Below are 23,008 nucleotides of genomic sequence, written 5' to 3'. Positions count from 1 at the left end.
GCTTGACAGCTAATTTGTCTTGTGAAAAGGCATGGATTTACAGAAGCAAGAGTTATTTTAGCAAGATCAATCCCAACTTGCTTTTCACAGAAGTCTAACACTCAACACTTAAATCCGTCCTTTGTCAGTACAGTGGGATTTAACATGCATAGCTCCATTAGCATTGATTGTTGTTGTGCACACATCAATCCTCTGGCTGTCAATGACAAAGCAGACCCCAGAGCAGACACCTGTTGAACAGCTGAGAGGATGGTGCCAAAGTTGTCCTCTGCAGGGCTTCCCTGGTGGCAAAGGGGGTTAAGCATCACACTATGAAGCAAGCAGCCTCTGCAGCAGGAGTTCCATCCCCGGCAGGCCAGGGAGCAACCCACATGGTGCAGCAGACCTCTCCTGTCTCACCCACTGCTCCTCTCAGAGGACAATCTGCCTGTTCTGTTCCCCACTCTGTCTCTGGTGAATCCTCTCACCACCTGCATCTCTGGCCTGTACCCCAGCTCTTGCATGAATAAATAAATAAATCTTAAAAAAAAAAAAGTTGTCCTCTGCAGCATGACTGCTATGCTTTCATTTTCCCCCTCTCCACTCAAAAAGTCAATGGCTGGAATAGAGTCTTCCTGCAATGAATACACAGCAGTGAGATCTGAGTTCGTCTGCCCTCTCTCAAGACATATTTTCTAGAACGTTGGGAGAGTTCTATTACACTTCTGCAAACAACATGCCCCCAAATCATGTAAGTATTCAATTACATGGTGCTTAATAATGAGATTTTTGAGCCCTAAGACCCACACTTGTCTTTGGTGTCTTCATTGTTCTTATAAATGTTAAATATTTCTATTGAGGATTTTGCCTCCATTCCATTATTCAGAGAAGGAAAGCAAAATGCCACCTGCCAGTCAGAAGAGCTACAGTGAATGAAAAAGCTGTAACGGAGTTAAATCCTGCATTCTGGTAGCTACTAATAATAGTAAGGAAACCAAAAACAGTCTTAAAATTATGCTGCAAATATCAATCTTTGGAGGCAAAACTAAAAACACAAACATTCTAAAAGAGAGCAACTCCAAGAGATGCATATTACTACAGAAAACAAAGATATCTTACTTATCCAGGAAAACCAGACTTTCAACCTTGTCTTCATAAGAAATGAAGACTTCAACCTTGTCTTCATAAGAAATCTGCCATAGTGCCTCCCCGGTGGTGCAGCGGTTGAGCGCTGGGTTGCGGGGCTGCCCGCAGCCTCTGCAGCGCCGGTTCAATCCCCGGCTGCTCCCGGCCGCCGGAGGAGGGTCCCGCATGGCGCGCAGACCTCTCCTGCCGCCCGCTGCTCCCCTCAGCAGTGTACTTAGGTCCTCCTGGTTGCTCTGCTCCCCGCTCTGGCTCTGGTGAATTCTCTCACCCTCCCGCGCTTCTGACTGTACCCAGTGCGTGTATAAATAAATAAATAAATAAATAAATCTTTAAAAAAAAAAAAAGAAAACTAACTCATTAAAGGAATGTTAAGCATGAAAATTGCGCGCATACATGTATATAATACCCATTTTGTCACACATATTGAAATATACTTCAAAGCATTTATACACACACACACACACACACACACACACATATATATATCTCATAAGAAGCAGCACATGGCTATTCAAAAACTTATGATGAAGTTAAATGACTAACTCTGCCATTTACGAGTTTTGTAACCCCAGAAAACTACCTCTATGAATTAGTTTCCTCGCTAAAAAAAACAGGGATAATAGTATTATCAAAACTTCAAGTTGCAATGACTATTACAGAAGATACTCCATATATGAGTATAAGGATACAGCATTCATTATTTACTCTTCATTAAAGACATCAAAAATTTTAAATATTTTAGAAAGAATAGGACAAAAACAGTATTTGTACATATGTGTGACATACAAAGATATATGTGTGCACATGTATAAGAACATACATGAATATTTTTAAATATTTTAAGTTTCCATTATATTTATAGGACTAGACTATTAAAATAAGAAAATCACAGATATTTAAGTAAAAACCTCAAATTAGGACTCATTCAAAAACTAAAATATTTATGTTATTGAATTTTTTTAATTAAACATCTTGTACAGTAATTTGAAATAAATTTGTGCATTCCAGAAAAATCATCTGGAGTCATGAAATATATTTTTACTCAAATTTAATTATTCTAGGAAACTTCAAAATTGCTTACTAGTAGCAATTTGGGGAGAGGTGGGGGGTTTCTACTAAAATGCCTTGCCAGGTAATTTCTTGCTTTGTAAATTGGCGAATGAGCTCTTCATAATTTTTTGCTCTAAAAACTTTTTCCTTCTCAAGTCCCAACTTGGTAAGCATTTTATTCAAAATCAATGTTCTTCTATACTTATTTTCCAGGGAGAAATCTCATGAAAGTCACGCATCCTCAATATGACTTGAACTCAGAGTACCAAAGTGTAAAATACACTGGTACACTTAATCCCCATGAGTGAAGCCTGCAATCTTGACTATGGTACTGACCACCCTTCTGTAATTAACTCAGTGTTGGTTGATTTCCTATGTTTGTCTTTCAACAGAAGGGGATATAATGCAATAGCTTGAAAAATGAAAGACCTTCTCATTTACACATGAAAAACCATCTTATGTGGTAGCTCCACAGGGCTGTCTGCAGAGCTCTGTGTATACATTGCATTTAAGGGCTTAGATCTCTCTGCACCTGCTGTGTCACTACAGACCCCCACTAGTTTGAAGCCTGTTAGAGCAGGAGACTTTTCAGACTGTGTCTACAGGACGCCAATACAGCTGGTCAATTCAATTCATTTGATGAGGGGAAAAAAAAAGTCACTCCACTAGGGGAAATTCATCAACTCGTTTCTTTGGTGTTGTGTAGACAAATATACTGCTTACCTTCATTTTCCATTTTGCCACCTGTTCGGAGGGGTTGCAGAGACCCAGCTCCAGGCTCATCATTTGTTTTAATCACACTAAATGCAGCACTGAATCAAGTTTCCAATCTGAAAGCTGCCATCTGCTCAACTCTAGAGAAGAGATTTAGAAGATGCTACCCAGTTGCAGTCCCACAGAGGCCTGAGGGAGCTTTACCCAATGAAAAATGCAGTACTGGTTACTGCTTCTGTGAGTGTGCCCAGAAGAGACAGAGTATTTTGTGTATTACTATACAAAGAGATTTATGTCACTGACCAGTTGTTTATAATGGGGATGTAGTGTTACTGAGCTGATAAAAGGACAGTAACCATTATCCAGTTAATAGAGTTATTAACTAGAAGCAAATTGGTTCAATAATCTGAAAGCAACAGGGAGTAGCTCGGAAATTCTTTGACCACCTACACATCGCAAAGGACTTTAAGGGTAGACATATAAATTGTCCACAGAAAAGCAAAGAACATCAATAATACAACACACAGCATATTTACATTCTATGCATTGTCTATTCTATGAGTCTTTTGCAGTATATATCTCCTTGAAAGATTTATTCTCAGCAGCCATGTAACTGGTATCAGTTCCTGGGAGTAAGTTATTTATCCCTGGATACTACAACATTAACAAAAGTGTGCTATTATTTAATATAAAGTGCAAATATATTATCACCTATGTTTCACAAATTACTTGCACCACAGAGGTATTTAATATTTGTGTAATAGAAATAGGTATTTTACTATATATCAAAATTTTATGTTTATGGCATTTTCTCTAAGAAACTATGTTCAACATTTAACAAAATTCTGGCATATATTATTGTTTACTATTTTAAGTGAAAAGAAATTAACAGTATCATTTATTTTAAAAAATCATCTAGCATTAAACCTAGAGTATGATTGGATGACTAATGATATAGACCCAAAGTCATGGCAATGAACCCTAATAGGAATTTCCAGGAAAAAGAACTCTGTTCCAAAGGGTGGAAGGCTAATTATTCATATTCTTAAAGACATTGAATGACAAAACTCTTCAAATTTATACAATTTGAGGGGCTGATTTTTCAGTTCAGAAGACTACAACTGGCTAATGTGAGTTGCCTGAAGTTAACTTTCAAACCATGGCCTCTTTTCTTTTCAAGATACCACATATGTTAAGACAAAAATGTTCTCATGCTTAGTTTGAAGCAAACTAAATGAAAGAGATATACATGGTGAGAATAAGAGACAGAGGAAAACATATTGGCCAATAAGTATAACAAAGCACTAAAAAAGAAAAAAAATAATAAAGGACTTAAATAGCATAAGGAATTTAACTGAATCACAAAGAAGAAATTCTTAGCTGTGGGGAATTGTTAAGTGTTAGAATGGGTCACATTAGGGAAGACTGAATTTTCTTATAAAAAGCAGATTTTAATTTGTCTGGAATGGTTAAGTTTAATTCTTCCAGAAGGTAAGAGGCTGAATTCTCAGGGTCTTACTGGCTAATTAACAATTTGCTTTAACAAGACTGGCAAGTAATTCAGTACTATAAACATGCAATATTTATTAAACAAGAAATATTCTGAATTTTTTAAATAGATTACCTAAAGACCAAGTCCCTGCTTTCAATAAGCAAGTATTCTTCAAATGTGGGGAAGGAAATAAGGTTACAGCACTAGTGTTAAACAGTATGCTAATATAAATGACTCCTTCACAAAATGAATCAATGTTTTATGAAATAAAAACCTAACAACTTGGTAGGTACAAAGATTGAGGCTAAATACCAATTAGAGATGTTGTCTTCAGGAAGAAAGAACCAAAGGGCTACAAATAACCAAATACACAAAGCAAAACTCTTTGTAGGACAGACACAAAACTGAGTCAATCTATGGTGAGCTTTCGAAGGTTTGTTTTAAAGTTTGTCATTATTTGACCTTTGTTTGGTTTCTCTATATTCCACATAAAAGTGACATGATCTTTTATTTATCTTCTTCCTTCTGGCTTATTTTGTTATCATAATCCCTTTCACTCCAATCCATGTGGCATAAGCTTATCTTCTTCGATAGCTGAGTAGTATTCTATTGTGCATATGCACATCATTAACTACTAACCTGTTTTTGACCACTTAGATTGTTTCTATAGTTTGGCTATTGTTAATAGTGCTCAAATAAGCACAGGAGTGAAAATTTCTTTTCAAATGAGTGTTTTTGTACACTGGAAGAGAGAGATACTATACTTCCAATACACTAACAAGTGTATAAACCACTAGTACTTCCATTTGAAATAGAAAAATAAAAAAACAACAGTAGAAAAATAGAGACAGGAAAATAATTTTAAAAACATAACATAATGATCCATACCCTTGCTAGCAGTAAACCAAACATTTGCCTCTAAGCTTCCCAAAGACCAAGTGGGAACAGGGACCTTATCAATTATATCATTGTCTACAAGAGATTCCCAAACATCTGTGTGCATCTGAATTATCAGAAGAGCTTAAAAAAGCTCTTTTATTCCTCAGGCCCCACCAGCAGAGTTTCAAATTCTGTAGATCTAAGTAAAGATCCTGGAGTTCATAATTTTAGTACATCCCCATTGGTCTCTCAGATTAAAACAAAACAAAAAAAAAAAATTCTTTAGGACTAGAACAATTATTTTTAATATTAAGATCATTAAAGACTTTCTTCTAGAAATGACAAAGAGAACCTTGCGAAATACAATGAACATTTTCACAGAAATTCAAAATGAGCTTCAGGGGTACACTGGCTATTGCTTATTATTACCTTCAAAGGAGGCTTTTGTAATTATGGGAAAGTAATTATGTTGAGATTTGGTAAAAAGGGGGAATAGAAATAATAATATTGTCCAGGAACTCAAGTTTTGCCAGTTTGGCTTGACCCAGAGGAGGAAATGAAAATAATTTATATCTTCATGATCCCATTATCTTTTCATCAAGCTAAAAACTAAGAACACAGTAGTAAATATTTCAATAAGCATACATGCTTCAGGGATATGGAAGAATTGAGGTTTATCTACAAACTATAATACAGTTTTTTTTAAGCTATAATATAGTTTTAAAGAAATATTATCTAGTTCATTTTTACCCTTAAAATTTAATCTTGAGGAACTGTATCAGTCTGTGCTTGAACTGTGATACTGGGAGAAAGCAGAGGGAGGGGGAAAGGAAGGCAATAAGGCTTAAAATGTATTATATTTTTCACATTTCACATCTTGTTGCCTTGAATCTAAAGTGAGTCAGCAAGCTTTTGAAGTCCTTCCTAAATGTTTTGTTTTTTAATAAATCAAGAAAAAAAAATAAACTGAGTCACATAGGTTGATAGCAATTACCAGTCCAAGAATGAAGGGAAAAAGCAGGAGTAGGTAAGATTCAAGTTTACATAAACTTTAATTATCTAGTTATCTAAAAATTATCCTACTCTTTAATGAAACTCTGAAATTTTACACAATATTGTATTCTACAAGATAAATTCCTTCAGAAATCAATTATGTTTCCAAGAAAATTCTGCTTCCCAGAGTGCTCTGTCTGATATTCTGGACTGCTCTTTCAGAAATGCACACCTTCCTTTGGTATAGCCTGTCTCATGTATGTATTTTAACTCCTATTTTCTCAATCTACTCTATCATTCTTATTTACTGCCCAATTGTAGTAGAGCTTATCAACAGAAGTTCCGTAAGAAAGAATGCACTGAAAGCATCATCTATGTCTAGTAATGTCTTTATTCTATGTTCAAATTGATTGAAAGTTTGGCTGCCTATAAAACTATTAATGGAAAATATTTTATTCATTTTTTTTCTTTTTTTTAATAAGAATCATCTTCCAGTTTCCAGTATTGCTACTGAAAACTTCTATGTCAGTCAGATTATAATTTATCATCGGTAACCCATTTTTCTAAGACATCTAAATCCTTCATTTATTTTTTTATAGAAGCATGTTTTATTTGTTTGTTTGTTTGTTTGTTTGTTTGTTTGTTTTGTTTATACAAGCACTGGGTACAGTCAGAAGCGCGAGAGGGTGAGAGAATTCACCAGAGCCAGAGCAGGGAGCAGAGCAGGCAGAAGGACCGAAGTACACTGCTGAGGGGAGCAGGGGACGGCAGGAGAGGTCTGCACGCCATGTGGGATCCTCCTTTGGTGGCCGGGGAGCAGCCGGGGATCGAACTGGCACCGCAGAGGCCGCGGGCAGCTTTGCAACCCAGCGCTCAACCACTGTGCCACTGGGGAGGCCCCTCCTTCCCTTTATTTTTGACAATTTGGACATGTCATGCTGTCAAGGTATGAGTCTTTTCTCAACCATTCTGCTGAGTGCTTCCAGACTTAGATGATGCTAGCAACTCACTTTCTGAAATAGTTTCTCTAATTTCCTTGATATTTACCATCACCTGATTCCTTACTCCATTTTCTTTTTCTGAAATTCTTATTAGTTGGGTGTTAAACTTCAAACTTTATTTCCTTCTATTTTCATTCTCCTGCCTAGATTTCATAATATTTTTAACACTTCAATTTTTTCAGAGATCATATTTTTAATTTGAATGAAATCTCTTCATCACTCCCTGTTTTTTTAATCAATATTATACTATTTCTGTTTGATTAAGCACTTTTTCTAGTCTCTGGGAAAATTAACTCTAGGTTTGTAGTACATTCCTCCATTCATTGAATGGACTGTTTTCACTGAGTTGTTTTTGTTGTTGTTGTTATTGTTTTCTTTATCTCATGTTGACATTTTAGCCAAATTTCCAGTGGCCCCCCACTGTTCATTTATATGCAGGGTGAGGAATTTAAAACCCATTCTAGATTCTCCATGCAAAGGCTGGCCTTGTGAATTCATGGGCTCCCTGTAATTTAATAGAGTTCCAATTCATATTTTACCTGATTATTTTCAAATGTTTGTTGATAATGCTTGCACTATAGGAGTTAAACAAAGATGAAGATCTTATCACTCAATAAAATATAGGCATCTGCTTCAGCCCTTCCTGTTTCCAAGAAGGAAGCTCATACCACTTTTGCTATTTCAGGAAACCCTGATTCAAAACTGAGTTGATTTCTCTGGAAAATAAACTTATTTTTTCCTACAGAGTTAGGAAAGAAAAAGCTGACTGGTTAGTAGACATGAGACAGAGAATCTAATATTTGCTTTGTTTCATTTTGCTTTTTACCAAACATTAAGCAATGCACTTGATTTTGTGCCCCAAATTTTGCCTTTCCCCGAATTTTACCTTTTGCAGAATCTGGTATCTCTAATACCTTAGCAGATTCAAAGTGACTGGCTTATCTCTGGTATCCTTCTCTATAGGTCCCTAAAGTTCCAAGTTATACATTATTCAGTACATATCCACCTACATTACCTCAGAGCTGCGATGTCTACTCTCACTGCTATTGTCTTCATTCTTGTCTATCTCTTTAGGCTTTTGTGACTTTTATTACTTTCTGTTATCTTAGTTGACTTTCAGGAGGTAATGCACGCTTTTCAATGCACCAAAATTAACTAGACCCCAACTCTGTTCCATTGTAAAATGAAGAGAGATGATGTCGAAAGATGTTCAGATGCTAAAGAATAAATCTCAGAAAGAGAGAATCTTATGTGTAATAAAAGTTTGAGGAATGTTTAAAGATGGGAAAAGACACAGAGGAAACGTCTATGGAAATGACCACTGCTGTCTTACCTCTGAGAAAGGTGCAGCCAAAGCAGTGTGACCTCCAGGAATGTATGTTACTCACATAGAGGCAGAATGCCAGCAGGAACAAAGCAAAGAGAAGGACTCAAGGAAAGTCAGGGAGGCAACTCTGAATGCATTAGCATTTACAGTGTTCTCTTTAGCCCAGATTCAAGGATAAGGAGGCATCTAGGAACAGAGAAAACATTATTTGACTAAAGAAAATAATAGAAATAAAGAGGTCTGAAGCAGAAATGGTTTGCAGAAGTAGTTGTGGTAGGACTTTGGAATGCTGAAAAAAATAAAAACAAACTAAAACTAAAGGAGTTATCAATAGAGATCAGGAACAAACAGATCTAATTATGTGAAAGCTCAAAGGTTACAGAGGTTATCATTCAATTTTAAGAGAAAAATCAGAGGATATTTTTTATTCTAGAATTAAAGAGCTAGCTAGATTATCTGACAATACATCAAGGGTGTGCATTTGGAAAAGTTCTATGTGCTTATTTTAATTATATTTTCTTTATTTTCCATTATAAAGCATGCTCAATTTTGAAAATTAACTGGAGACATAAACTATTTTATGTGGTTCATTTCTTTGACAACACATATATAATAACGAGCAAAGCTTTGTTGAGGCAGAATTGTTCTAACTGCAAATTTGGGATCATTTTATTTATTCATTCATTAATTTTATAATACCACTAATATTGCTAAGCCTACTATTTCCAACCACTAGAGATTAAAACATTAACAGGAAAAATTCAAAAGAACTCACCATAATTTTGAAAGAAATACAAAACCAAGGTGTTCTGTGAAATGAGTACTTATTCTCAAGAAAATATACAACTTGGAATATATTTCTTGTACTTGAAAATCAGGTATTGCAATAAAACTCCTTATAAAAAAAACTGTAGTAGGCACTTTATAAGGAGGCAGTTTGCAGGACTCCTTTGCAAACATTTTCAAAATTCATATACTGGGCATTTTAAAAGAGCCATGTACTTAGCAGGTTCAGGATTGAGATGTTTATATATGGCAAACAGTAATAGAAATGGCTGGGTGGGGGCAGGGTGGATCTCAAGATGTGAAACTAAATATGTTAACTTAAAACATTCTGAGCTTCAAAAATGGAATACTTAGCAACTGCAAACAGACAGAATGACTATAATTTGTAACTGACTTTTTAAAAAGTGACTCATACTTAGTCAGATCAAATATTTGTTGGGTGAAGAAATGGCTGAAACATCAAGGCAGTAGAAAGTTGTATCACCCACAAAACTGGAAGGCAGGCAGATATCTGCAGTGAGGTTTGGGTGGACTAAAAATCTTGATTCCATTTTACTGATGGAATCAAATTGTCCTTCACAAGGACCCATAATCCTTCACCACGGAGAGTTTGGCCAACAACCTCCTCTAATTACAAGTTTTGTTTATACTAACATGGAGGTACAATTGGTAAACAATTGGTAAATGCTAATCAGTAGGATCAAACTTCTGGTTAAGGAATCAAAACATTATTCAATTTTACCAAATAAAATTTACTTTAGCACCATTTTTCCACTGCTCATTGTGATGGCATTCCTATCCATTTGTATGGTGAGGTATGAAAGTACAGTGAGGTACCATCCTGTAGGGAGAAAGTACAGAGAGGTACAGAAAGGAAGGTGGTAGTTTGAGAATGGTATTTGACACCATTATTTTTCCTGTGAGCCTGAGTTCCAGTTTTGCCCTGCTGAGCAATCTAACCTCATTTTTCTTCACTGTAAATCAGACATAGTGTGAATTAAAGGAGATTGTATAAAATATTTAGCAGAGTGCTAAAAATACTCTGTCATCTACTATACGCTACTATTAGTAGTCATGACAATAATGTTTCCTATGTAAATCATAAGGCAATTAACTTCTGAGAAAGAGGAAAAGCATGCCAACCTATAAGCTTCTATTTTAAAAGGCAACAAATATCACAGAATGTTAAAGAAAATGGGCCTTCCTGAAATCACAGTGTTACAGAGAAAAATTAGTATTAAAGGCAGAAAAGAGGATTGGATTTAGGGGGATAAAGATTTAGCAATTTTTTGCTAAGTGATAAAACAATGTTGAAGTAGACAGTGACAAAAATCCTCTTAGTCTCAGTTCAGAACTCCCACAGAGTGTAAGCCAACTGAAAAAAAAAATACCAGCATATCAAAATAACTTGAACCCATCCATTTTTAAATCATACAATCTTACTATTCACATTATCCCTGTAAAAATTAAATCAGGTTTCATTCAATCAATTTTTTGCCCCTCAATGTTGAATATCCACAATTTGCAACATTTACGTTAACTTGTGAGACAACGGAGAAACATCTCTATATCCATGGGTGTCTAGTTCTAGCAAACAATTAAAGATCATCAAAATAGTAAAACTTATACAAGTAGAAAGATGGTGAGAAGAGAGATTATTGATTATTGGGTGGGGATAGAAGAAGAGCAAGGGACTTTATGGGATGATCAAAGAGGCAATCCCGAAGAAAATACTTTTTTTTTTAAAGATTTATTATTTATTTACTTATACAAGCACTGGGTACAGTCAGAAGCACAGAAGGGCAAGAGAATTCACCAGAGCCAAAGTGGGGAGCAGAACAGGCCGAAGGACCAAAGTACACTGCTGAAGGGAGCAGCGGGCAGCAGGAGAGGTCTGTTTGCCATGTGGGACCCTTGCCCGGTGGCCGGGGATCGAACCAGTACTGCAGAGGCTGCAGGCAGCTTCGCAGCCCAGTGTTCAACCGCTGCGCCACCAGGGCAGGCCCCCCGAAGAAAATACTTTTGAGCCAAGATTTCAATAAGGGAAACTTTACTGAACAAGGAAAGCAGAATATTCCTGGTCAAAGCCTGCAGCCTGGAGAGAGTAAAGACAAAAGAAGGACAAAATTCATAATTGTTTGAGTATAATGAGGGAGAAGCAAAGTGTCTGTGAGGTGTGGTTGGTGAGATAAGCAGGAACCAGAATACATGGGGCCATACATTTCATCTGAGACAATGTGGATTCTATTTTAAAAATGATGGGATGCTATTAAGTAGTATTAGCATGTGCATATGTTATATAGCAGTGGTGGCTATGATCTAATTAACCTTTTGGAATAAAATCACTATAACTGCTATAGGGTAATGAACAGAAGCAGTGCATTGGAAGCAGCAATGACCAATCAGAAACTGCTTGAATTAACTTCAGTTTTGAGATGGTTTTTTAAAGTAAGGTAGAAAAATAGAGAGCAATACAATTGTTGCAGCACTATTTGTAATAAGACTTGGAAATAACCCAAATACCCAAAATAAATAACTGGATCAAGAAGATGTGGCACATATAAACAATGGAATACTATTCAGCAATCAAAAAAGACAAAATAATACCATTCACATGGATGGAGCTAGAAGGGATTTTGCTCAGTGAAATAAGTCAGAAGAAAAAAGAAAAATATTGGATGGTTTCACTTATAAGAGGAGGAGGAATATAGGGGAACCAAAAAAAAAAAAAATAACAGTTTAAAGGCAAAAAAATAACAATTTAAAAACACAATAAAACAAAACAAAAATAAGCAGACAACTATAAATTAGATACATGGCACTGTGGTGATGTTGCACAGGTAAACTGGTGGTAGAAATTCCATGGGGGTCTCCCCTGGTGGCACAGGTGGTTGAGCCCCGCGCTGCGAAGCTGTCCGCAGCCTCTGCAGCGCCAGTTCAATGCCGGCTGGCCAGCGAGGTCACACATGGTGCAGCAGAACCTCTCCTGCCTCGCCCGCTGCTCCCATCAGCAGTGTATTTCATCAGTCTGCCTGTTCTGTTCCCCAGAACAGAGTCTCTGGTGAATCCTCTCACCCTCCTGCAAATCCGGCCTGTACCTCAGTTCTTGTATAATAAATAAATCTTAAAAAAAAAAAGAAAGAAATTCCATGGGGACTACACCTAAGAAAGTAAACACTGTAAGGAAAAAACAAATGATGTAAAACATATATAAATGAATAAAGTAAATAAAGACACACATTCTGCTCTGAAAAAAATAGACCAATTTATTATAGACTACTGATGGTGCCAATAAAAGTTATCATTAAATTGTATTAAGGAAACTAAGAAAAAGAAGTAATCAAGGATTCTTCTTAAAATTTTGGTTTTATTAATTGGGTAAGCTATGGTAACATTAACTGACATAGAAAAGAATAGTAGGAACAGTCCAGAGAATATGTGTCAAACATTCTATTTTAAACCCCCAAACGTAGGTGCTTCTTAACAGAAAGATCAAGTTAGAAGTTAGATAAATGTCTGGACCTCAGGGCAGAGATCTGGGCTAAAGGTACACACATTTGTTTGTGATTAAAAACACTTCCTGGGCCTCCCTGGTGGCGCAGCGGTTGAGTGCTGGGTTGCGAAGCAGCCCGCAGCTTCTGCAGCACCAGTTTGATCCCCGGATGCCAGGGAGAGTCCCACAGGGCGCATAGACCTCTCCTGCCACACCCGCTGCTCCCCTCAGCAGTGTACTTGTCAGTCTGCCTGCTCTGCTCCCTGCTCTGACTCTGGTGAATTCTCTCACCCTCCTGCGCTTCTGACTGTACACAGTGCTTGCATAAATAAATAAATATTTAAAAAAAATTAAAAAATTAAAATGAAAATCCCTTCTAGCTCCATCCATGTGAATGGTATTATTTTGTCTTTTTTGATTGCTGAATAGTATTCCATTGTTTATATGTGCCACATCTTCTTGATCCAGTTATTTATTTTGGGTATTTGGGTTATTTCCAAGTCTTATTACAAATAGTGCTGCAACAATTGTATTGCTCTCTATTTTTCTACCTTACTTTTAATATTTTGTTGTTGAAGTAAACTTATCACAACATAAACGTTTCAGGTGCTCTTCATTGAGAATCAACATGTATACATACTACATTAAGTTCACTGCTAAAGTCCAAATCTACGCTTCCATTCTTTGTTTCTATGACTTAGACGTATGAGTTCATTGCCCCCATTCCTCACAAGCCCAAATGTAAATTTAGCTTGTTCTGATAGAAAATCATGAATTTTAGATGACATTTACAACTACATTAGGAAAAGGCACTTACATACTAGGATTCCGTTTTACTTTGGTTGCACTTTGGCAATCTACTTAAATTCTCTGAAGTCCAGCTATTTATCTACAAAATGGTAAAAAAAATTTTTTTAAGTGGTTGTGAGGATAAAAATAGATTATATTTGAAAAGCACTTAGGATAGCACCTGCAATATGATAAACACTCAGTAAATAAGTAATACTGTCTTCTGATTTGGATTATCTCAAAACCAACATTTTGAAAAAATAAAATAATCTATTGAAATAAGGGACTGAGAAGTAAATGTGAGAATTATATATGTAAAGGTTATATAAAAAGGTTGAAGAGGCAGAGTTGAGTGTGGATATCCATAAGTCTATTAAAGTATTTCCAAAATAAAAGCCAAAAAAATAAAGACAAGGAAATATATACCAATTTTGAAGGGGGAAAGGACTGTAGCTCAAAAAAAATTATAAGTAAAAACTTTTCGCTGATTTGTTTATAAAAAAGTAGATAGAAATTTTAAATATACATCAAATTTCTCCCTTTGAATCTCTAGATGAAAGAATTTTCAAAAGTATGGTGTAAGTGGCAATGCAATTACAGAATGAAAAAATGTTACTCATGGAATGTGACTATTGCTGGCACAAATGAATGAATTTATCACAAAATTTCAGATCTTAAAAGAAGACTTTGGTAACAGTTATAAATGCAATTGTGTATGTACATATAAATGTACAAATGGTGCCTCAATGACACAGGTTCTATTGAGTAATGTGTTTAAGAAAAAGCAGAGCAGGTTTTCAAATATTGAAAGCTCTTAACATTATTGAATTCAGATCATAAAATATTTGTGAGGATTTTAATTCAAAAGACAAATGGTCTTATGTACCAGAAAGATATGCAGGATCCAAATGAAAGAAAAATGAAAGAAATGAAAGAAAAATGACACTTCCCTAGAATAGGAACTAAAATCAAAAATTGGTTTAATTATGTAGAAATTTACATTAGGCAAATGCTTTTGATTAGTGACGACACCTTGTATGTTCAGTGATAGGGTACATATGGAGTAAACAAATGCTTGAGATATATGAAAATAACATAAAATGTCACTAGCAATCCAATAAAAATGGATGAAATTGAAAAGAAGCAAATTTCAGAATGCCTGTGGCAGATACAGATGCATGGTTATAGGTTTCTACTGTTCCAACTGGCAATAGATATAGATAACACTTTATACTGAGTCATCCTTAAATGATTCAGAGTACCCATGATAAAAACATCAAAATGCTGAAATTCATGATAGATATTTGGCTACCACTATTCTTACTGCATTATAAAACACTCTATAACTTCAGTTGCTTATCAAGGTGAGCACATAACCATGACAGCATGTTTAAATTCCCAGATAAATGCCAGTCTAGAAAACAAGCACCATCCCTTGCCTAAAGTAAAGATTCCAATATTTCCTTAAAAGCACCAAGACCCTAGAAATACAGCATCCTCTCTGTATCTGTGGACTACAGTCAGGGGCCAAAAAAAAATATCATGCCTCACAGGTCATTTATAAATCAAAACTTTGTGTTAAGGAGCCCCTGATCTAGATTTTAGCATGTAACGCAGGTGTATAAAATACACCTGAATCCAGAGAAGACAATTTGAGCAAGTATAAAGTCTCTCAGCTCAATTCATTTCAAAAGCAATGAGAATTTACAAACAAATGCTGTTTAATTTGTAGTATATGCTATGTGTTTTGCCTGAGACACTATAATAAGAAAGTTGTCGGGCCTCCCTGGTGGCACAGGTGGTTGAGCACAGCGCTGTGAAGCTGCCCTCAGCCTCTGCAGTGCCAGTTAGATCCCCGCTGGCGGTGGAGCAACCAACATGGTGTGGCAGACCTCTCCTGTCTCACCCGCTGCTCCCCTCAGCAGTGTGTTTCAGTTAGTCTGCCTGTTCTGTTCCCCGCTCTGTCTCTGGTGAATCCTCTCACCCTCCTGTGCATCTGGCCTGTACCCCAGTTCTTGTATAAATAAATAAATCTTAAAAAAAAAGTTGTTGACCAGTATATCTGTGTGCTCTTATGAAAGAAATGGACAAAAAGCAACTCTTATTACAATGTGGCACACTCCACTAGAGATGATCGCAGAGTGTTTGGGAACAAAGAGAAATCAAAGGAAGAACAATTTTTGTCAGCTTTATAAATGATGTAATTCACAGGGGACCAACTTCAATTTACCCATGAGTAAACTGGGTTTTACTGTGGGTTTTCTAGACTGTATGACTTTAAGTGTTAAAACTGGAAGAATCATAGGCAAACCAGAATACTCTGCCATAATGGATAAAGGGATCAACGTGGGCAAAGTAATAAAGATTTTATTCATTCATTCTCTCTCTCTCCCTTTCTCTCTTACTGAAAGGACAGGAGAGGTGAGGATAGTGAAGGAGATACCCACTCACTCAACATCTTTGGTATTCCTGTAGCATTTCCATGGTACCTATAATTCTCCACAATCCACTGGCAGGATGAAAGCATTCCTAAAAATTTAAGTGTTGCTATTTGAAGAGTTCTATGATCAAAATAAGTTAGAGTATACTAAGCATGATGGATTAATTGAATGATAATTGCATTATATTTGTATTTTATTTTGTTTTTGTCAGATACTCAAAATTGTTAAATATATTACTAGGTACCATGAAGCTCCTAAGTGAGGTTATAGCCTGATTTGACCATAGAAGTTTTCTCTCTCTCTGAATATTTAATGAGGATAGTAGTGGTAAATTGGCTTTAGATGTTCGCTTCTCAAAGTAAGGTTTGCAGTGCAAGAGCATTTAGGTCATGGCCACCTTTAAAAATTCAGAATCATAGGTATAACTGAAGTTACACTTAATTATTAAACTTTCATTTGTATTTGTCTGGAGAAGGAGTCAGAATTTTTTTTTTTCTACAAAGGGCCAGAAGTCATACAGTTTCTGTCATGACTACTTAACTCTGCCATTTTAGTGTGCCAGCCATAGTCAACATGTAAATGAGTGCAGTTTGCCTATGTTCTAACAAAACTTTATTATTAAAAAAAAGTGTCAGAACAAATTTGACCCTAGTTTGCCAACTCCTAATTTAGATCACATAGTATATGTAGGAGAAAAATAAGGGCGATAAGTGAGAAATCTGTGAGTGACCTATTAAAGTAGTCATATCAAATAACTTTTAAAGGAGTGTAGCTAATATCTCAGTGTAATGTTGCAGCAGTTAGGATGGAGAGATGTTAGAAATTCGGTACAGCTGGAAGATGATTGTAGATATTTTGAGTACATGTTTCATGGGAATAAATTAGAGGGATAGTGGTAAAAGTCTGAAGATGACAATGAAGAAGAACTCCTATAGGTCAAGGGACCTGATCAGATGTAGGGTTATTGAATTCAGGGAGTCATAGTTCTTTTCTTTTTTTTTTCACTTTTTTTTTTTTTTCCTGTTCATGAAGAACAGGAGCACAATGTCAAGAATTGGATTATCACAAGATGGTACGGGTTCTGGAGGGGAAAATATGTTCTATGAAGGGTATGATTTGCTGATCTCTAAGCAATGATGCATGGGAGGTGATCCAAAAGTTACATCAAAGAACATATGTCAAGTAGGGTTGAAAAATTATCCATATAAAGCCTCCCTGGGGTTAAGAGCAACTTATGTAGGGGGTTAAGACTCAACCTATGAAGCTGTCCGCAGCCACTGAAGCATGAATTCAATCCCCGGCCAGGGAGAAACCCACATGCACAGCAGACCTCTCCTGACTCACCCACTGCTCCCCTCAGCAGTGTATTTCAGTAGATCTATCTGTTCTGCTCCCCACTCTGTCTCTGGTGAATCCTCTCACCCACTGCAGCTCTGGCCTGTTCCCCCAGCTTCCATGCATGAATAAATAAATCTTTAAAAAAAAAAAAAAAAGAAAAATTATCCATGTGAAAAGAAAATGCCCACTGAACCAGACAAGATCTACAAAAAATTTTGGTGGTGGAGAGTAAAAGAGCTTGAGGAACATTAAGAAAGACTTACATTATTAGGAGAAAGGTATGACAGAGAAGGCATAAAAGTCGAAGAACCTCAGGATAGCATGAGCCAATGGAAAAACACAACTCAAGAAAAAAGAGGAAAATAATATAGCCAATAATTTTGAGGTACTGTGGTTCTTACATATATTAAATATAATAAAAAACAAGTGCTGTCATGGTTTTCTTACATATCACCAAAGGCATAAATATTCTAGCACTATATCCCACGGCATAGCCTTTTATTTTTGGAAAAACCAAAGCTATCACTCTCATTTGTTCACAATGCTGTAAGTAAACATTTTAAAAACAAGCCCTTGCAACTAACTTTCCTTCTGTTTCTTCGCATCTTAACACTGTTCAGAGGGAAAAAGAAAAATATTGGATGGTTTCACTTACAGGAGGAATATAGGGGAACCAAATAAGACATGGGGGGAATTAATAAGAATACAAAACAAAAGAAAAACAAACACAATTATAAACCAGAGAGATCCTGGGTGGGGGGAGGGAGATAGTTCGGGGGAGGGGGCACAGGGGACTAAGGGGACTGAGGTGATGGTGCACGGGTGCATTGGTGAAGGAAACTATGGGGACTACACCTGAGGAGAGGTGGAAGCAAGCACTGTGAAAAATGAACAATGATGTAAAATATATATAAAAATTTAAAAAAATAAAAAATGAGACTATTCAAAGAGGGAAAGTGGAGCTAGAAGTAGATAAGGGCAGTGAGTTCTAAACATTGTTGCATAAACCTCTGTAAGCCCTTTCCAATCTCTAGGACTAACAGGCTTGTATTCTGCAATAAGTTCTTGGAATTAATATCAGTTAAAATAAAGATTATCTTTGTTGTATTTTCATTTTGAGTTAATGTTGAAAATGTGTATTTTAGTCAGCTCAGCTAGCAGACATCAATTTATAAATGGCATTGTCATTTTTCTTCATTAAATACTTTCTTAAAATTTCTGCACAGCAAAAAAAAAATAACATGAAATGAAAAAAGACATCCTATGGAACGGAAGGAAATATGTGCACATCATATATTTGACAAGGGGCTCATAAACAAGATCTACAGGGAACTCATAAAGCTAAAAATAAAAAGAAATTAAAAATGGGCAGAAGAGCTATATAGACACTTCTCCAAGGAACACAGATGGCCAATAGATAGACACACGAAAAAAGTTCATCATTTATCATCAGGGAAATGCAAATCAAAACTACAATGAGATACCACCTCATCTCATACATGTGAAAATGACCAGTGTCAAAAAGACAAAAAACAAGTATAGACACGGTGTGGAGAAAAAGGAATCTTTGTGCAATTTTGGTGGAAATGTAGACTGATCTAGCCCCTATGGAAAAGAGTATGGCGATTTCTCAAACTTGAAAATAGACTTATCATATAATCAAGCCATTCCACTCATTGGTGTCTACCGGAACAATGCAAAAACATTAATTTGAAGTAATATATGCACTCCTGTGTTCACTGCAGCACTGCTTTTTCCAATTTATGGAAAAAACATAAATGCACAAGACCTGCTGAATGGATTAAGATGCGGTGTGTATACATAATGGAATAAAACTAAGTTATTAAAAAGAAAATGAACTCTTGGCATTTGCAGCAACATGAATGGAATTGGAAAGAATTATACTAAGTGGAATAAGCCAGAAGGAGAAAGACATATAATGAATAGCTTCACTCATATGTGGAATCTAGAGAAACAAAAGTCAGACAAAACCAAACCAAAACAAATCCTGTTAATATGATTGTAAATTTGAAGGGAATGGGAGAGAGAGAGCAAAGAGTAGAGGGGGCTCTGCATGGTAGAAGATGGTGGTGCCTTGAAGATGGGTGCTGTAGAGTAAACATGCATCTGCAGAGGTGTGAGCTTCTAACTCTGAATCAAACACAGTGCTGCAAGCCAATACTACCTCATTATAAAATAAAATCTTGAATTAAAAGCAAATACTTTCTACCTTTTTCTTATCAACATAGTGGATTATACATTACAAATAGTAAGCTATGGCTAATCAGTACTGTCAGTGTGAGTAGAGCATAAGCTTTCTTGCCTTAGATTTTCCAACCACTTATCATAAATATCTGAATTTATCTCTCCTTTAGTTTTCACATGCAAATAAGGCATCATTCTCTACTTGACAGCTGTACCCTAGTTTTACATAAAAACAGTAAAATGAAGAATAGTAATAAAAACTCACATAAATTGAGTTTATTAGGTGGCAGAAACTCTTAAAAGAGCTCTATATGTATTCATACATTTAAATCTTATTAATTTTTCAGACAGCAATTATTATCTGTAAAATGTCTTCAAAATGGGCCTCCCTGGTAGTGCAAGGGGTTAAGACACAACTTATGAAGCTATCTGCAGCCACTGCAGCTGTAGCTGGATCCCCGGCCAGGGACCTACCCACATGGTGCAGCAGACCTCTCCTGACTCACCAGCTGCTCCCCTCAGCAGTGTATTTCAGTCAGTCTGCCTGTGCTGTTCCCCACTCTGTCTCTGGTGAATCCTCTCACTCCCCACACCTCTGGCTTGTACCCCAGTTCTTGTATGTATAAATAAATGAATCTTTAAAAAAAAATGTCTTCAAAATTATCAAGTCCCTGATGGCCTTAATTTTTCTCTTCCATGTTAGATTGACACTGTTCAGTAGACTCAATGCCAGCACTCTGCAATCAGAGGCATGGAATGGCATTTGCTCACCAGGTTCTAGACAGCAATCCAAATAATTTGCTGCACCTATGTTGAATGATTCAAGTCCACAGAACATATATAATTAGCCAGATAAGCTTAAGTGCACTTACCCAGTTTTACTAGATTCAGGGTCAACAGTTAGCACCTTTTAGGAATATGAAAAGATACCCAGAAATATCCATATGAATGAGAACAAATATACAGGATGTAGTTTTACTTTTACCTGTATACAGTTAACTGTGTTATTGACTGGCAATGAACTTTAGAAACCTCTACAGTGGATAGAGCTGAGACTAACAAATAATGCTTAATGCTTCTTGTAGATAGAATGCCTATTAACTAGGCACCCATCACTACTTAAACAACATTTTGAAGATGCATACTGTTTGCATTTTACAATTCCAAGCCCCACCCAGACCTTCTTTGTGTGCTTTCTTCATACTAACATCAGATAGTGAGTTTGATTGCTTCTGTTTCTTGGTCAGATATGCATACATCATAGACACTTGCTTCCTTTGCTTCTTTATGCTCACGTATCAAAACCTATAGTTGACAGAAACAGACTTTTAAAAAACATCATTGATCCCAAAATAAAATGCAGGTGATTTCTGCCCCTACGTGAACCCTTACATCTGTGATCTATCATTTCCTAGGTACCAGTTACTGACTAAAGAAATAGAAATAATATTTAAATGATGTTTTTCAGACTCAATTAATTCATAAGCAAGTAAAAAGAAGCAAGTAAAAACTATGGTTAAAAGATCAGTTGCGATTTATATAGAACTTTGCTTTTCACAGTATTAAAGATACAAAAACAAAAATAAACGGCCTATGTATAATAAATGCAATTGTAGTCCTTCTAGATTCTAAACTGCCAGAGAATTTCAAATCACTCTAAATTACGATAGTATGTGATATATAGAATTTCTAATATTTTTTAAAGATTTTTTTTTGTAAGAAACCAACATTAAAATGCAGGGTGTTACATTAGGGGGTATTTGCATATATTAATCACTTAATGCTCAAATAAACCTTAAAAGGTTGGCATTTATAATCCCCATTTTACAAATGAGGACAGTGAGTTTCAAAGAAGTGAAGTAACGTGCTCAAAATCATAAAGTTGGTAAAGAATGCGAACCTAAATCTGGCTTCCTTTTTTCCATTTTGCCATTCTTCCCTTAAGGAACAACTCTCTATCTGCTGTACTTGAGCATGTAAAGAAAGGAAAGAGGACAGAGGAAAAGGAGTGAAACAGAAATTCAGATAAAAGACCAAAAAAGGGGGTATTATGTCCTTGAACTAACAATATATTCATTTTCCATTTTCTGCACTATTTAAATACAAACTAATCTCACTGGTTTCTTGGGCAAAATTTAGTTTGGATGATTACAAAAATGTTTCTGTGGGGACTGAGTGGGACAGCTGCTTTAATTTTAAACTGTTTTTTACCATATCTACTTGGTAGCAGTTATTAGAGAAAAGTTAAGTATACAGCAGTCACTGACTTCAAATTAAGTGGTAATGAATGCAGATTTCCATGAAGATTCCACGAGTTAGTAATTACAGTTTTATTGCAATTCGAAATGGTGAAATAAACTCAGTCTCTACTGTCCCATACATGTAATTGATGAGTTAATTTGTCTTCAGCTCTCTCGCTGTTCTAATATTTCTCCATCGATGCCATGAAAATTAATAGGATGCAAAATGTATAAAATTATACCCACTAAAAAATCCATTGTACAGTACCAGGGAGGCATATTTATTTCATCTGTGGATGGTGCAGGGTCACCATCTTTTTTCCCCCTTCCCAGTGACATTTTCAGATTTGACATTCTGTGACATTTTCAGTTTAATATTGCTAATACCCTGGCTGCAGAATTAAAAGTACACCCCGAGGAAGAGTTGAATGCAGACACATCAGGAGAGTACAACTGTTTCTTCACCCATCCTCCAAGTCAACAAATGTTTATATGTAAACAATATACACATTATGAAGTAGGGAAAATCTCTCTTTATGTTGTTTTCTGTGCAGAGTGAGAGAGAGTAAGTGGTCAGTTACAGGTTCCCAGGAGTTGATTCTTCATTGGAAACTTTTTATTTATTTATTTATTTTTTACTTTGGTAGCATTGGTTTATAACACTATATGATTCAGAAGTATAGGATTATACCCTTCAGGTGTATGTTACCACACCCTACCGACCATCAAGACACCCCACACAGTCCACTTGGACTCCTCCCCACACAACATAAGGGTCTACCTGTATGTTACTATGTGATAAATGGGACTATGTTATAAATGTTTAAAGCACAGAATGGGAGAAAGGTGCTCAGTATGTAGCAGGTGAGGCATCTTCACCTACAGACAGCTGGAGAAATAGCTCTGCATTTATGATTAGCAGATACAGGAGTCCCTACACAATATATCCCTAACTGATGAGTAAGCCACAATGTTAATTGAATGTTGATGCTCACTGACATTTATATAGGGTTCTGTTTGATAAATTAAAGGTTAGATTTATTTTTTCAAGTATAGTTGATAAGCTCCATCTGACTGTCCCTTGGCAATACATGTGGACTAATATTGCATTCCAAGATGCTGCTAATTTTCTCCT

The 23,008-nt window shown here is 36.1% G+C and overlaps 1 long non-coding RNA gene across 1 annotated transcript in view; it reads right to left on the bottom strand.

The window, feature by feature from the left end:
- The window catches only part of LOC119232757 (uncharacterized), a 69,163-nt gene that overhangs the window by 28,238 nt on the left and 17,917 nt on the right, over positions 1 to 23,008 (bottom strand). Inside the window, exon 2 of the long non-coding RNA XR_005122195.2 lies at positions 20,842 to 20,938. This is a non-coding gene — a long non-coding RNA (uncharacterized LOC119232757). The remainder of the gene's footprint in view (positions 1 to 20,841; positions 20,939 to 23,008) is intronic.

This window comes from Talpa occidentalis, unplaced genomic scaffold, assembly GCF_014898055.3.
Source record: "Talpa occidentalis isolate TD23 unplaced genomic scaffold, MPIMG_talOcc4v2.1 talOcc4.7, whole genome shotgun sequence".
NCBI classification, from domain to species: Eukaryota; Metazoa; Chordata; class Mammalia; order Eulipotyphla; family Talpidae; genus Talpa; species Talpa occidentalis.
The sequence above is the reverse complement of the archived record's forward strand: the minus strand, read 5'-3'. Positions and strand labels throughout refer to the sequence as shown.